We start from the raw sequence: 15,680 nt of genomic DNA on the forward strand, positions 1-15,680 counted from the left end.
TGATTTGGCATTAGATGCATATAGAATAAGGGAACTTAAGTTAGCCTACGGGATAAGGTTAAAGATCACCAATTCAGAGACGGTTGGGGATTTTTTTTCCTATGTCTGTTGTAACATTGCGCTTGCCATACAAATTCACGTTATTGTAGGAAAAGAAAGCGCTTCAATTAATAACTGTGGAAGTGCTACAAAAAGACTAAGTTGGAGAAAGGCTGGTCAAATTCTAGGGGGAACATAGAGCAGAAAAGAAGGGGTCCATGAAAAAAAAATATATTTGAACTGAAGCACGATAAAAAAAAGCACGGCAAAACAAAAGAATCGGGTGTAATTAAATACATAGTAGAGCGAGTAGGTCTCTGGAATAATAATGAATAAGAACGACAGGCGAGCAGATCCTTTTCCAAAATTCATATAGAACGAGAAGGTCTCTAGAAATTTCCGAGCGAGCAGGTCTCGCTTTAGATATATGTGTTGATGAAAAAAGGTTAAATTCTCGAAAAGGTAGATGATAGTAGTATGACCACAAATGAAGAAAGACGGACGAAGCACAATACGTACAAACTTCCCTCAGCGTGGGAGTTGGTTCATTTCCGTCCTCCGCTGCACTGGCATCGTCGTTCCTTCCGTTGCCGTGGGCTCCCGTGCCTACGTTCTCCACGCTGTTCAGGTGCTGATCGAAGTGCTGCTTCCACCTTTCGATCACCTCACGTCCGTCCGTCAAGATGCCTCCGTCTTTATCCCTGCATATTTCGGCTCGCGGCACGAAGCCGTTGCGGGATGCGTTGAGCTTCTGATAGAACTTCCGTGTTTCTTGGGAACGGCACGGCAGTTCCATTTCTTCACACTCCGCTTCTTCCAGGCGGCGCCTTTTCTCCCGAAAGAGGCGGGTCTGCTGTTTCCGCTTCTGTTTGTAACGTTCCACGTTCTGTCGAGTCCCTTGCTGCAGCATTACCGCCCTCGCTGCGTTCTTCTCCTCCAAAACCGTTCTGCACTTTTCGTCGAACCATTCGTTACGTCGATTCCGTTCCACGTACCCGATGGTGCTCTCGGCTGCGTCGTTGATGGCTGCTTTCACTGTACTCCAGCAGTCCTCTAGAGGGGCCTCATCGAGCTCGCCCTCGTCTGGCAACGCCGCTTCGAGATTCTGCGCGTATGCTGAGGCGACATCCGGTTGCTTCAGTCGCTCTAGGTTGTACCGTGGCGGTCGCCGGTACCGTACATTGTTGATGACGGAGTTTTGGGCGCAGTTTGACCATCACCAGATAGTGGTCGGAGTCGATGTTGGCACCACGATAGGTCCTGACGTCGATAATGTCGGAGAAGTGCCGTCCGTCAATCAGAACGTGGTCGATTTGAGATTCCGTCTGCTGTGGTGATCTCCAGGTGTAACGATAAGGGAGGCTGTGTTGGAAAAAGGTGCTACGTATGGCCATATTTTTGGAGGCGGTGAAATCAATGAGTCGTAGGCCGTTTTCGTTCGTCTGCTGGTGGGCGCTGAACTTACCAATCGTCGGTCTGAATTCCTCCTCCTGGCCTACCTGAGCGTTCAAATCTCCTATGATGATTTTGACGTCGTGGCTTGGGCAGCGATCGTACTCGCGTTCGAGCTGCGCGTAAAATGCGTCCTTGTCATCATCAGTACTTCCGGAGTGTGGGCTGTGCACGTTTATTATGCTGAAGTTGAAGAATCGGCCCTTGATTCTCAACCTGCACATTCTTTCGTCGATCGGCCACCAACCGATCACGCGCCTCTGCATATCACCGAAGACGGCTAATAACAAGACAGACATCTACCCTCTTGCTCCATATACTTTGGGAGCTACAAGCACACTAGCGCCGCGAACGACTTCAGGGAACAACATCATGAATGAGTGTGCGTGCGATGCTATAATTTCCGTGTACGTGTTAGCATGCACACGCACACAATCATGTTTTAATGTTCCTGTGAATCGTTGAGGGCGTTTCAACCATGTCGCCTGCGACAGGGTGAGAGCTGTCTGTCTTGTTATTAGCCGTCTTCGATATCACCCATCACGATGAAAGCTGTTCCCAGCTCGCGTGTGTTGCCGCAGCTCTGGTAGATGGTATGATTACCTCTAAACGTTCGCACCATGGATCCTGTCCAACACACCTCCTGCAGCGCTACGATGCCGAACCCGCGGTCCTTCAGTAGATCGGCGAGTATGCGGGTGCTCCCAATGAAGTTGAGAGATCGGCAGTTCCACGTACCGAGTTTCCAATCGCAAGTCCTTTTTGTTCGCTGGGGTCGTTGCCGTTGGTCTCGGTTCGTATTATTCTGTTGCTGATTTTCCGTTACAATGGTTTTTTACGGCTGGCTCGTAGGGCCTGACACCAACCCCCTACTTTCCGGAGGACCATAGTGCACAGTTGAGCTTAGAGTCCTTCCCTGGCACTCGGACGTAGATCAGCCGCCCCTAACATGGGGATCAGACGCTGTTGTGAGCCGCTCCTCCTGGAGAACAGACGCTCAGGTTTGCCGAAGCAAACCCCCCCTTCCCTGTCAGCCTACGACCAAAGTTCCCACCGGGGTTGGTTACCCGATTTTCCCTAAGGTTGCTCATAGTTTCCGGCCGGTACCGCGTGGAGGTAGGGATAGGAGTTGCTGGGCAGAGGCTAGTGGATCACAATGGGATCTGAATTGCGCAGCATACCCAGCCTTTACCGTGCCGGTTTTATTGCTTAATCGCGGTTCAATCGATAGCCTGCCTCGAGGCCTGCCTGTTGTATAGGCCAAGGGGCCGTCCATATACCACGTGGACAAATAAATCATGGTTTTTGACCCCCTCCCCCCTCCCCGTGGACAAGCGTGGACTTTTCATTGACCCCTACCTCCCTCCCCAATGTCCACGTGGACATCCGAAAAAAGTTTTTTTTTTATATTTCTAAAATTTTTTCTTAATAGTTTTTTTTTTAATATTGTTTTTTTTTCTTCGTAAACAATGTCTTAAATATAATTGAACATTTTTTAAAGTACATATATTCTATAGCTTTACGTAGAATACAAACAAGTAGCACAAAATAGGTACCTACAAGTTTTCAACAAAGTTTTTAATTCAGCTTCAATGTTTGTGAGAGTGTGGGTTCAATTCTTGCTCCAGTTGGTGAAAAATTTTCGTCATACGGAATATTCTTCAGTGGGTGTTTTTCGTGTAATGTCCTTCGCCTAATGTTAGTGATTGTTCAATGTTTAGTCTGTATAGCCTCTGGTTGAAGACGGTGTATTTTAGAATGTTTGTTCAATCTGTGATTGTCTGATTGTTTTGTTGACTTAAGGTAATTTTAAATTGCAGATTTTTGTAGAGAGAAGATTATATTTCTTAGATTCTCCCAAAAAAACAAGATTTACAGCAACTACAGTAAGTACCCGATTTTGTCAGCCCCATTTTGTGACGAACTTTTTGTTATTATTATCTTACGATCACAGTTTAAGCAATTTAAAATATTTATTATTAAACGACAGCTGAGATGCAGAACATAGAGGAATAAAAAGTTTGAAAAACTGTTTAAGTTTTTGAAGAGAGCTAAAAATGTGTTCCGAAAAGGGGCTAGCAAAATCGGGTCACTTATGTACATTGTATTGCCGAGTGTGAGATATAAGATGTACTGAATAAAGCTGTGATAAAGAGAATGATCACAGCAGGCGATATAGCGCATTTGAATGTGATGCGAACTGTCAAGCAGACAATGTTAGCATCACCGCTTGCGCAGCAACAACTCCAGGCGTCACCCAACCACGTTCACTCTTGCCACTTGCGAACCAACGTCAGCCTGGGTAAGTTGTGTGTGCTGCACATGAGGGGTGATTCCTTCCCAGAGAAATCCCAAACTCCACATTGGCGAATTCCTGCCAGTTTTTCGTTCAATTACGAAAAAAATCGAACCAATTTATTGTTTTGCTGGGAGGAATCACTCTTCAATTTGCATGCGAAAGTGAGCAAATTACGACAACACAAAAAAGTGAAAAATGTGGTGTGATATTCATCGTGGGCTCCGGATGGTGCATGTTTCCGGATGATTTTTGTGCTTGGACAATTATCGAGGAAGAAATAAAACACGAGAAAAATAAACCAGCGGCAGTAACTGGTATGGAAAAGCTATAGTGATTCTGTTATGTTGTGCTTACAGCGTGTTGTTTGCCGGGGGGAAAACCTCCGGCAATGTCCGCTGCCGAAAAGCAAGGTTAGAAAGATCCTGTTGTTTTGCATCGAGCAAATGTCGGATCGAATGCTTACAGCGTGTTGTTTGCCGTGGGGGAAAACCTCCGGCAATGTCCGCTGCCGAAAAGCAAGGTTAGAAAAATCCTGTTGTTTTGCATCGTGCAAATGTCGGATCGAATGCTTACAGCGTGTTGTTTGCCGTGGGGGAAAACCTCCGGCAATGTCCGCTGCCGAAAAGCAAGGTTAGAAAGATCCTGTTGTTTTGCATCGTGCAAATGTCGGATCGAATGCTTACAGCGTGTTGTTTGCCGTGGGGGAAAACCTCCGGCAATGTCCGCTGCCGAAAAGCAAGGTTAGAAAGATCCTGTTGTTTTGCATCGTGCAAATGTCGGATCGGAAGCTTACAGCATGTTGTTTGCCGTGGAGGGAGAATCCCGACAATGTCCGCTGACGAAAAGCTAGGTTAGAAAGATCCTGTTGTTTTGCATCGTGCAAATGTCGGATCGGAAGCTTACAGCATGTTGTTTGCCTTGGAGGGAGAATCCCGACAATGTCCGCTGACGAAAAGCTAGGTTAGAAAGATCCTGTTGTTTTGCATCGGGCAAATGTCGGATCGGAAGCTTACAGCATGTTGTTTGCCGTGGAGGGAGAATCCCGACAATGTCCGCTGACGAAAAGCTTGGTTAGCAAGATCGAGTTGTTTTCTTTCGTGCAAATGTCGGATCTGAAGCTTACATCGTGTTGTTTGTCGTGGTCGATAAATTTTAGCAATGTACGCAAAATAAAAATATATTAGAAAAATCTCGTAGTTTTGATTCGTGCCAATGTGGGATCGAATGGTTATCAAAAGGTGCCATCAATGTCGGCTAGCCAAAAGAAGGATTATGTTGATGCAGTTTGTTTTCTGTGGCTAGTGTTTTAATGAATGACAATGCTTCATTCTCTTTATCTATAGATAGATCTATAGATTATATATAATGTATTTTATCAGATATCTCGAATTTAAACGACGGAGCAATGGGATAAATTTGGGTACCGTCTACCCCCGTTGGTTTGAACGACACCTCATGCAAACCAACGGGGTTCATTTTTTAATTTGAACTTCTAGTAACCCTGTGGGCATCGAAAAACACACAGCTGGTAATCCTTTTTGCTGTTTTGTTTTGATTCTGCGTTCCGTTTCACCTCGTTCCATGAGCAGAATTTCGTTTGAACCATTTTTAGTTTGAACTATGTGCAGATTAGAGGGGGTCAAATTAAAAAGTGTTCAAATTAGATGAGGTCAAACCAACGGGGGTAGACGGTATAAGATTGAATAAAGACTCAAAGAGCAAGATTTTTTTTTCAGAACCACCCAGTACCAAAGCGGTAATTTTCTTAAATATTACAAGTATAGAGCCTTGCATTACAAACAAAACTTCAACAAAATCACATATGATTTTAAAGCATTGGCATTGCCCTCAAAACTATTTTGAGAGCAAGGACGGCTGTACACGCTATGTCTGAACCAGCAGATTATAAAAATTGCATGTACTTCGGGTTTCTTTCCATAAAACATCAGTATTCAAGCTATATTTTCATTTGCAGAAGGTTTCAAAATATTCTACAGTGACGATTCGTTCGTTGAGAGCTCGTTAGATGGGCTGTCTCGATGGTTGAATGTTCACTGGTTGGGGCAAAACCCAACTAAAAAGCACTGTCAATGTCAAAATAGATGTCAAAACGAGTTTGACGTCTGACCGCCGTCGCATCACAGCTCCTGTATACAGAACGTTTACGCAAGTATGTGAGTGTTCCGTGACGTATTTCTCGTCACTTGCGTGTGTCTAGAGCATTTTGATCAGTTGTCAGTTGCCCCAACGAACGAACACGATTCGCTAATCGGGGCGCAGTCGTGACCCAACCAGCGAATCCGGACTGTATCGGGGAAATTTTGATTTTTCCATCTTTTTGACCGTTTTTCATACAAGTTTGCTTGAAATCCTCATTTTCGGTTAATTTCTCTCCCATACAAAATGTATGGAAAAATTTTCACCGATAGAATATTTTAAATCCTTCTGCAAATGAAAATATAGCTTGAATACTGATGTTTTATGGAAAGAAACCCGATGTACATTCAATTTTTATAATCTGCTGGTTCAGACATAGCGTGCTGTATCGAGCGACCCCGAACGAGAGGAAAAGAGAGAGAGAGAGATAATGATGACGTCACTGTGCAAGCTACCATTGCTCGTCAGAAAACACCATTCCTACAATTAAGTACTAAAATGTTCGATCTTTTTGGAAAACAAAGTAACGGCAGCATACCCAAGTAACCACTAAGCCCTGTCGTAAGCTGTCTAAAGATCATAAAAAAGCTTTTCCGTGTCAATAGGCTCTATAGAAAATTTTCAAATGTTCTCAGGCATTATAAATAGTAAGCACTGAAATAAGCCGTATATTAGTATATGACGCTATGCTATAGTGCTTGTAAACCCAGTGTCTATGAGCCGAATAAGAAGCCTCACAGTGCTGTTAAAAGGCTTGGCCTGCATGACGTTTATATCAATCAAAGCTGATTTCAAGCAAAACAAAAATAAACCACCGACTGATCCGGAGCTAGACGATCAAATATCCTCGGAAATTTCTTCCGATCAATAGGGTGTTTGAAGCTTGTTATCAGACACTTTAAGCATTGAATTGATACAGAAAATGTATAACTACTTTCTCGATTATATTATTAATGCATCGGATGTTAATCTGTGGAGTATCAATCGTTTTATCCACATCCACAGACGAACACCAAAACTAATCGATGAGCGATGAGCCCCATTTTGATTATCCAGTTATTGAACCTCGTCAACCTCCCAAACTTCCCTAGCTGCATCTCCTACAAATCTCTCTCAGCCATCCATAAAACCATTTTATACATCGAATGCGGACACTTTGTGCCCGATTTCCGATCTGAACATCGGATCGTCCGGAACATCAACGCTGTACCAACTTGTCTGCTTTTCTTTAAATACGGTGCTGAGCCAACCGATCTGTTGGTTCATCGATGGAGCAGATGGGAAATGTGATGAAATCCACTTAGAAATAACAATCCCGAGGATATCAGATCGAATCTGGGTCAGGCCGAGTTAGGGATGTGAAGCACTACACTTACTTTTTAAAAAACACTAATGTTAACCTAGCACAAACTTTATTCACACTAACTGCGCTTGCACCACCGGTGTTATTCCAAACTCGTTGAAGAAAAGAGGACGGGCCACGCTGTCGTCGCTCTTTTATAACATCAAAGTGCTGACCGTGCACTCGATGCAGCCCACCTGCTGATTGGTGCCGCAGGTGGCGTGATACTACGGACGATTCGTTAACGGCTCCCCTTCGAGTTGGAAGTCGTCCTCGGCTTCCTTATATTATTGCGGGATAAGCGGTATGCTTCTCGACTCGGGATGCACCTCGGTAGGACTGCTACTCTTTCTTCTGGTTCCTTCCGGTATGGTTGATGCGAAGAGTGTTTTCCAAAAGAATAGTTTCATGATTATGGCTATTGCTGTACCCAGTATGAAGACCAGAAACGTCGTCGCTAAAGCTGAGGACATCCATCCAAAAATATTTAATTTCCAATGTATATTTTTCGTAGTCAGGTTAAGGAGTTCTATATGATTTCGATGCTCTAGGTGAAGTTCCTGCAAATGTTTTAACGGGATATGGTTTAGCACTTTTGTCGGATTTACCTTAATTCCGATTGTGGGTGCGAACGGTTGTATGTCCAAGTCGGTGCTGGTGTATTCCTCGTTATCCAATTTTAAAGTACAGTTTGGGTGTTGAATGAGGTACGATCCGCTAAGGAATCGCGTGACAGAACAATTTGAAGTCAGGGTGATGTTGTCTCCATGAATAACGATATTACCATCGTCTATTTTTCGTATGGTTTTTCCTTCATAGATCCGTTCCATGGGGCAACTAGATGTTTTTCCGGATGTTAGCTGTTGTAGGCATTCTGTGAGTGGTTCTAAGTTACTTCTGGAACACACAAAGAGAGCTTTCAACTTAGAGCATGGAGTTCGCGAGATAAATGATGTTTGTCCTTTGAGATAGTATTGTGCTGGCAAATGAATGCGGTATCCGTCTGCAATTACTGGTTCGATAAAGCTGAGTGTGTACGGTATGTCCTTGATTCTGGGTATTTTCAGTATGTAAATGAAGGTGTCTTTGTTGAACATCGCATAAGCGCTTGCAATATTCAAAATGCTATCGACCGAGTTGAGCCCGAAGCCACTGTTGTTGAGAGTTTGTTGTATGGCCTCCAGTTCGTGTCCCAGGATGATACGGCTGCTTGGGATGCTGCGTCTAGCTAGTGTAATAGATTCTTCGACAACTTCAAGGTAATACAATAGTTCATCAAGTTTAAATACAAAGTTAAGAGAGTCAAAGCTTTTAAAAGTAACATTTTCTAAGTTCTGTTCATTATCTACCAAAAAATTGAAGGTTCGTGTAAGATTGTTCATTCGCTTTTCGAATACGTTGTTAATATGAATTTGATTGTTATTCTCAATAGTTAAGGAATTAATCGACGAGTTGATAACCTTCAAATCATCTGCATCAGGACTGCCTGATACATATTTCCAAGCCTTGCCGAGTGATTCCCATCTTTTGTATCGTCGTGAAGGAATGATTCTATTAAAAGACAAGTTAATTTTATCTATTTTTTTCTTGATTACGTGCTCGAACAATGAATCTTCTAAATCTGAATTATTAACAGCAAAATTAAACAATTCTATGGTTTCTTTAATGGTCGTTAAGTTTATGGGGTGAATCACTCTAAAAAAACTGTTACTTATCCTTCCTTCGCCAAGATGTATGATCGCTATGGGGTCGTGTATCAGGTCGTAAATGCGGATGGCTGTCCAAGCTGTCGGTGCCCAAAATAGGACACATAGTCTGAAATAAAGTCAATGTATTTTGTCAGTCACATCGTTTTTAAATGTTTCTTGTGGATTTTGATGTCCGTGGTATCAGTTATGGTTTTGTCAGTTTGTTCTTTTATTTCAACCAATCTGTATCTATTGTTATATGGGGATGGCTTTGCTTTCGTTTTGGCTAGTATTTCTTGGTCACGGATGTCAGAGTAATCGTGATTTGTTTGAATTAGTTTTGAATTATGTCGCTTAGCTACGTAGGCAATGTTGTCTTTGGCTGTTTGTAATATTTGTTGTTTTGTCATGTTGATATCTTTTAGATCAAGCGATGTCGAATTCCCAAAAATTATTTGTCTTGGAGTGAGGTTCGTTGTAGAATGTTTTGTGTCATTATATAGAGCAGTAATTAATGAGAGTCCTTGGTACAGAGTAAGATTGATAATTTTGTCGCGGTTTGCCATAAACATCTCTAGGAGAGTATTATGGAACCTCTCGACTATGCCGTTGCTATTGCTACTGCTAGCGTAGTGAATGGCAACGCCGTTTTCATCCAAAAAGGTTTTGAAATTTTGACTTCGAAAGGATGTGGCTTGATCACAGGTGATCAATTTTGGAATTCCGAAAGTTTTAAAATATTCTATCAGTGTATCAATCAATTCTTCACTTGTTTCATTTGTGATTTTGTAAATTTGGGCAAATTTTGAAAAGGCGTCAACGATTGTTAGAAACTTCTCTCCTTCTTTGACATATACATCTATATAGATATTTTCTAATGGTTTTTCGTAAATTCTCCGCGTTATTGGAATTTTGAATGGGTGTCGCTCGTATTTTGCAAATTTACAGTCTTGACAGTTTTTGACGAAGTTTTTAACAGTCGGTAACATATCCGGGAAATAGACTGATTGACGGATTTCTTCGTAATTGAGCCTCCAATTTCTATGATTGAAATTGTGAGTTTTACGAACAAATTCGTCTTGGTCTGTTTTTGAAAGAAGATCTGGTAATTTCATATTGCAAAAGTGAACTTTCATCCCTTTAAAATGATCGTTAATGATTTTAGAACATAATTTTGCGACCGTAGGTTCAGCGAAGATCCCATTTGTTATTCCGGGATTTAAGTGGTCTTTGAGAATTTGTATCAACCGGTCTTCAGTGTATTCCTCATAGTGGAATATATGTCTGCTAGCACCTGGAAATACAGAGTAAAATATGTGAGGTGGCTTTGTCTTATCTGAGGATGTGTATATAATAATTTGATTTTTGAATTTATTAATAATTTCAGACCCATAGATAGGATCGTTTTCAAAAAGTTCGTTCTCCAGCAGGTTCAACTCTGATTTTTCTACCTTAGGTATCCGTGAGAGCCCATCCGCTACTACGTTTTGTTTTCCTTTTTTATAAATCAATTCGAAGTCGAATTGTTCCAGATACAGCCTTTGACGAGTTACTCGGAATCGTGGCATGGTGCCGGAGAAGGCTTTGTGACCGAAATGAAAGAACTTACACGAAGAACGTTGCGTTTCAGAATGAATCTGTATTTCTGGTGCTTGAATGTTTTATAACTAGTTTACAAAAAGGGTAGGTATAACTAAAACACAGAGCCAGCGTGATGCGTCGGTCGTCAGGGTTAAACGTACCAATGTGTCGCGCAGCTGTTGAGTTGCGCTTGCATCAGCATTAAGAAAATGGTCAGGGTTGCGTCGAGGGTGTTTTGCTTTAATGGTCTTTTATGACAACAATAAAAGGAAAGCAGAAAAGAACTGCAGCGTTTGGAGGTCGTCGCTCAATTATGCAAATAAAGAGAAAGTTGTGGAAAGTTCTGGAATGTGACTATGTGATGTGATAGGGTTTAGTTTTATGCTGTGAGATTGAATATGAATGCTACACCTCCCCCCTGAAGGAAGAGTGGTGTAACCAGTCTTGAAAAAGTTTATGTCTCTCTGGCTTTTCTAAAAAGACACGGACACGTTCAATGCTTCCAGTGAGCTATTTGCTCTTTGAAGGAAGCACGACACTAGACAACGGACTAGCATGCAACGCACAGTGGCACAGCCGAAAACTTTTCCTGACAGCTGCGGCGGGAATCGAACCCGCGCTCCTTAGCACGATGTGACTAAAGGCTTGGTGACGTTAGCCGCATGACCACGAAGCCACACGCTTTTTGTTTCACAAATAATTTAAATGCTAATAATATAAAATTTTACCTTCACCATTACGTTACATTTTACACTTAGCCTAGAAATGAATTAAATTTTGATTACTCTGTTCTTATGAACTGTATGCTGAATATTCGTTGCTTCATCCAGTATTGTTATATTTGGATGTGGTATATTGATTACTTTATAGGGTCCTTTATATACTTTGTCAAGTTTATTTCTATTTGGATTTTCTAGCATTACGTGATCATCTATTTCAATGTTTATTGGTTTTGATGTGACTTGTTGTTTTGTATTTCGATTATTCTTAACCTTGTCAATGATATTTTGAGTTCTAATTGCAGTTGCTTGTAATTTATATTTTAATTCTGCATAATATTGATCATAGTTATAAATTGGTTCTATACGTGTTGGATTCTTTAAGTTATTGGGTAACGTTGCCATTTTTCCAAAAACGAGTTCATATGGTGTATAAGGGATATCTGTGCATGGTGTGGTATTATAACAAAAAGCATAGTAAGGAATCCATTCATCCCAGTCGGTCTGAGATTCATTAACGAACTGTCTCAAATATTCATTTAAACAGCGATGATTCCGTTCTAAGTTTCCGATAGTTTGGGGATGGTATGGAGTTGAAAAGATATGTGTATATTGCAACATTTCAGAGATTTTATTGAATATTTCATTTTTGTACTCGGTTCCTTGATCTGTTCGTATGATCGAAGGTGTTCCGTATATCAAAATGCAATTTTCAATAAATGCTTGCTATGTCGATGCTTGCTTATCTTTGATTGGTTTTACTATGACGTATTTAGACAAATCACATTGAATTGTCAAGGCGTATCTATTATCTGAATTAGACTTTGGAAAAGGTCCAATGGTATCCATGGCTATTGATTCGAATGATTTTAGCGGAGTAGGCGTATGCATGAAATTTTCGTTAGTTCTAATTGTGTGCTTGTGTTGTTTACATGTTATGCATTGATTAACATAATTTGTAATAGTGGCTTTCATATTAGGCCATTTGTAAATTGTTTTCAGTTTACGATATAGTCTGTTTATGCCGACATGTCCGCCAAATGCAGATTCATGGTTTTCAGCAATAATTTTTGTTATAATATTTGTATCTTGTATGTCTTGCTGCGGGATATACAGCAGTATTTGTAGTTTTTGAAGCGTTTCATTGGCTTGATTTTTGAATTCGTGTACACTAATAACTTCGAATATTGTACTAGATAGCGCTAGAGCTATTTTTTCAACATTCAATTCTTTTGCCCATTTCTCTATTTGTTCGAACATGTTTGTTAGATTGGGTACTTGAGTACTTGACTCTCGTGTCAAGACCTTTTTTAAATTTTTGTTCAATATTTTGTAGGCCTCGACCTGGGGTTGAGTCGAGGGCTGATTGCCGTTTTCCGAGTAAAACACATTTCTGTTAGGATGATTGCGTTGACTACCACCCCGTCTATTGTAGTCATTGTTACGGTATCGGCTTTCTGGATTGTAACGATTTTGATCCCGTCCGTAGTTTCCAGAATATTGCCTATTATTGTTGTGATGGTTGTTGTTATTATTGAATCTTGTATTGCGGTTAACATATCTCCCACGATAGTTTCCGCGTTGAGCATTAAAATACTGACGATTCCTGTTGGTAAACTTTTGACCAACCATGTGGAATATTTGTTTTTCGCACGCCTCTTGTGTAGTGTTTTCGTTCACCTTTTGAATGGCTTCTCTTACTGACGAGTAATTGCCAGCTTTCAGGATTATTTTAGTTTCGGTATTTTTGATACCGTTTATCAATGTATCAATACCTGCTTTAGCAGCCATTGATTTAGCAATTTCTGTCGGTATTTTTTGGGACACATATATGTTTTGGAGCTGAGTGGTTAGCGAATCAACATCCGTGCAAAATTTTTCTAGATCGTTCTTTTGGCTACTTGCTTTAAGTTTGGCCATAATATTTTGTGCTGTGATCGTTTCGGTACAGCGTGCTTTCACATCTGCAATAACATCATCAATTGTCTTTACATCCTCAGGTAGGCCTTGTCTTGCCTTACCAGTCAAGCGTGTCTTTAAAAATTTTGCTGCCATCTCCATATGATTACGACTTGTAAATTCTTTGAGGAGGTTAGCTCCATCAATAAATGTATTTAAATTGGCGGAGCATCCGTCGTACGTCTGTACGATAGCGGTTGCTGTTTTAATGTCAAATTGTTCTGCCATTGTATTGGATTGTATTGGATCTTTTCTAAGTTTTCTACAGATTATCGCAAGACGAGCAAGGGTTTTAAATGTGTAGTTTGTATTTCGTGCACTGCCAATACGTAACTCGATAAAGTGAAAAATTCGGCTAGTTACCGTTCTTACTTCAACGTACTTGGAATCTACGTATTTTTGAGATAAAACATCCTCTAGAATAGCAAGATCGTCTACAATTATGTTCCTTAACTCTCTAACTTGGTCCAACTTTTGATTTAGAAATGGTTTTGAATAGTTTCTATTGCGGGCCTTTTTGAAATTGTTTTCAATTTTTCTCAAATGTTCGATGTTGGCCTCTATTACTTCCATCAATTAGGCTACTAAAATTATTGCACTCCACTTACGTTTTTTTTTCTTCAGCTTTGAACATCGGCGGCCTGGTAGGTACTCTCGTCGTCGATCTGCATCATCCACTACTATTTCGTCCTTCAAACCCGCCTGCCGATGGTTATCGGCAGTGGTCTCGCCTGCAGTTGATATCGATTTGTATTTTTTCTTTGTGCATTTGCACTTTAGCACTAGATCTTCAGTTGATTTCACGGATTTCCTCACTGTTGGCTGTTCACGTTGTTTAAACGAATTTCTCGCTGCGCCGTCTGCCGCATCTTTGCTTTCGCGAATTTACTGTGTGCACGCAGGCACAGGAACAGGGCTAGCACTGATGCAATAAAAACGATGGTGCCGGCTATGATTCTCGCCTCTGTCGTGCTCAGGCTTACTTCAGTCTTGTTGATAATGGTGTCTGAAAACCAGCTCATAATTATGGCACTGAGCATTAAAGTTCTTCACTGAACTGATTCACACTTAGTAACTTTTCTAAAATCGTTACACTTTTCACCGGTCTAAAATCGTTAGACACTTTTGGTTTTTGGGTTTTCACTCGGGCTCACTGTTCACGGTTGCCAAATCGTGGCATGGTGCCGGAGAAGGCTTTGTGACCGAAATGAAAGAACTTACACGAAGAACGTTGCGTTTCAGAATGAATCTGTATTTCTGGTGCTTGAATGTTTTATAACTAGTTTACAAAAAGGGTAGGTATAACTAAAACACAGAGCCAGCGTGATGCGTCGGTCGTCAGGGTTAAACGTACCAATGTGTCGCGCAGCTGTTGAGTTGCGCTTGCATCAGCATTAAGAAAATGGTCAGGGTTGCGTCGAGGGTGTTTTGCTTTAATGGTCTTTTATGACAACAATAAAAGGAAAGCAGAAAAGAACTGCAACGTTTGGAGGTCGTCGCTCAATTATGCAAATAAAGAGAAAGTTGTGGAAAGTTCTGGAATGTGACTATGTGATGTGATAGGGTTTAGTTTTATGCTGTGAGATTGAATATGAATGCTACATCGGCCTGTGGCATCAGTCAATTTTATCTCCTTAGTTAATGGCTCATGGTCTGTATATATTGTGAATTTGTTGCCGTACAGGTATGGCCTAAACTTTTTCGTCGCGAAATAAATAGCTAAAAGTTCCTTTGCTGTAGCGGAGTACTTTTCTTCTGCCGATGATAGGGTTCTGGAGAGATATGCAATCGGCCTTTCATGTCCATCTATCAATTGTGTTAGAACTGCTCCAATCGCGAAGTTTGACGCATCTGTTGTCAAAATAAACGGTTGGTCAAAATTCGGGTAGGCCAGTAAAAGTTCGGAGCTCATAATATCCTTCAGTTTTACAAATGCTTCCTCATATTCCGGGTTGGGAACTATGAGTTTGTTTTTTCCCCTTAGCATACTTGTCATGGGTTTCGCAATTTGTGCAAAACCTGGTATAAAACGTCTATAATATGAAATAGTGCCTAGGAATGATTTAAGTTCTTTCGGTGTCTTTGGAAGCGGCCAATTTTTAACTGCCTCGACCTTCGTCGGATTGGGTTTTACTCCTTCCGTAGTTACAACGTGGCCGAGGAATTCTACTTCCTTACGAAGGAATTCCGACTTATCACATTGTATTCTCAAATTAGCCTCCTTTAGAGTGTTCAAAATTTTCTGAATATCTTTCATATGTTCTTCCAATGAATTAGAGAAGATGATGATATCGTCCATATAGACGAAACATCTTATTCCCAAATGTTTTCGTAAAACGGAATCCATGAGGCGTTGGAATTTCGCGGGCGCATTTTTCAGCCCAAACGGCATTCTCACAAATTCATATTTTCCATTGTCAACATTGAATGCTGTCTTTGGAATG

The 15,680-nt window shown here is 41.1% G+C and overlaps 1 pseudogene; it reads right to left on the minus strand.

Moving 5' to 3' along the window:
* Positions 1 to 6,437: 6,437 nt before the first annotated feature.
* LOC115257341 (uncharacterized) lies at positions 6,438 to 8,680 on the minus strand (annotated as a pseudogene).
* Positions 8,681 to 15,680: the final 7,000 nt, after the last annotated feature.

The sequence above is a fragment of the Aedes albopictus genome, chromosome 1 (genome assembly GCF_035046485.1).
Source record: "Aedes albopictus strain Foshan chromosome 1, AalbF5, whole genome shotgun sequence".
NCBI classification, from domain to species: Eukaryota; Metazoa; Arthropoda; class Insecta; order Diptera; family Culicidae; genus Aedes; species Aedes albopictus.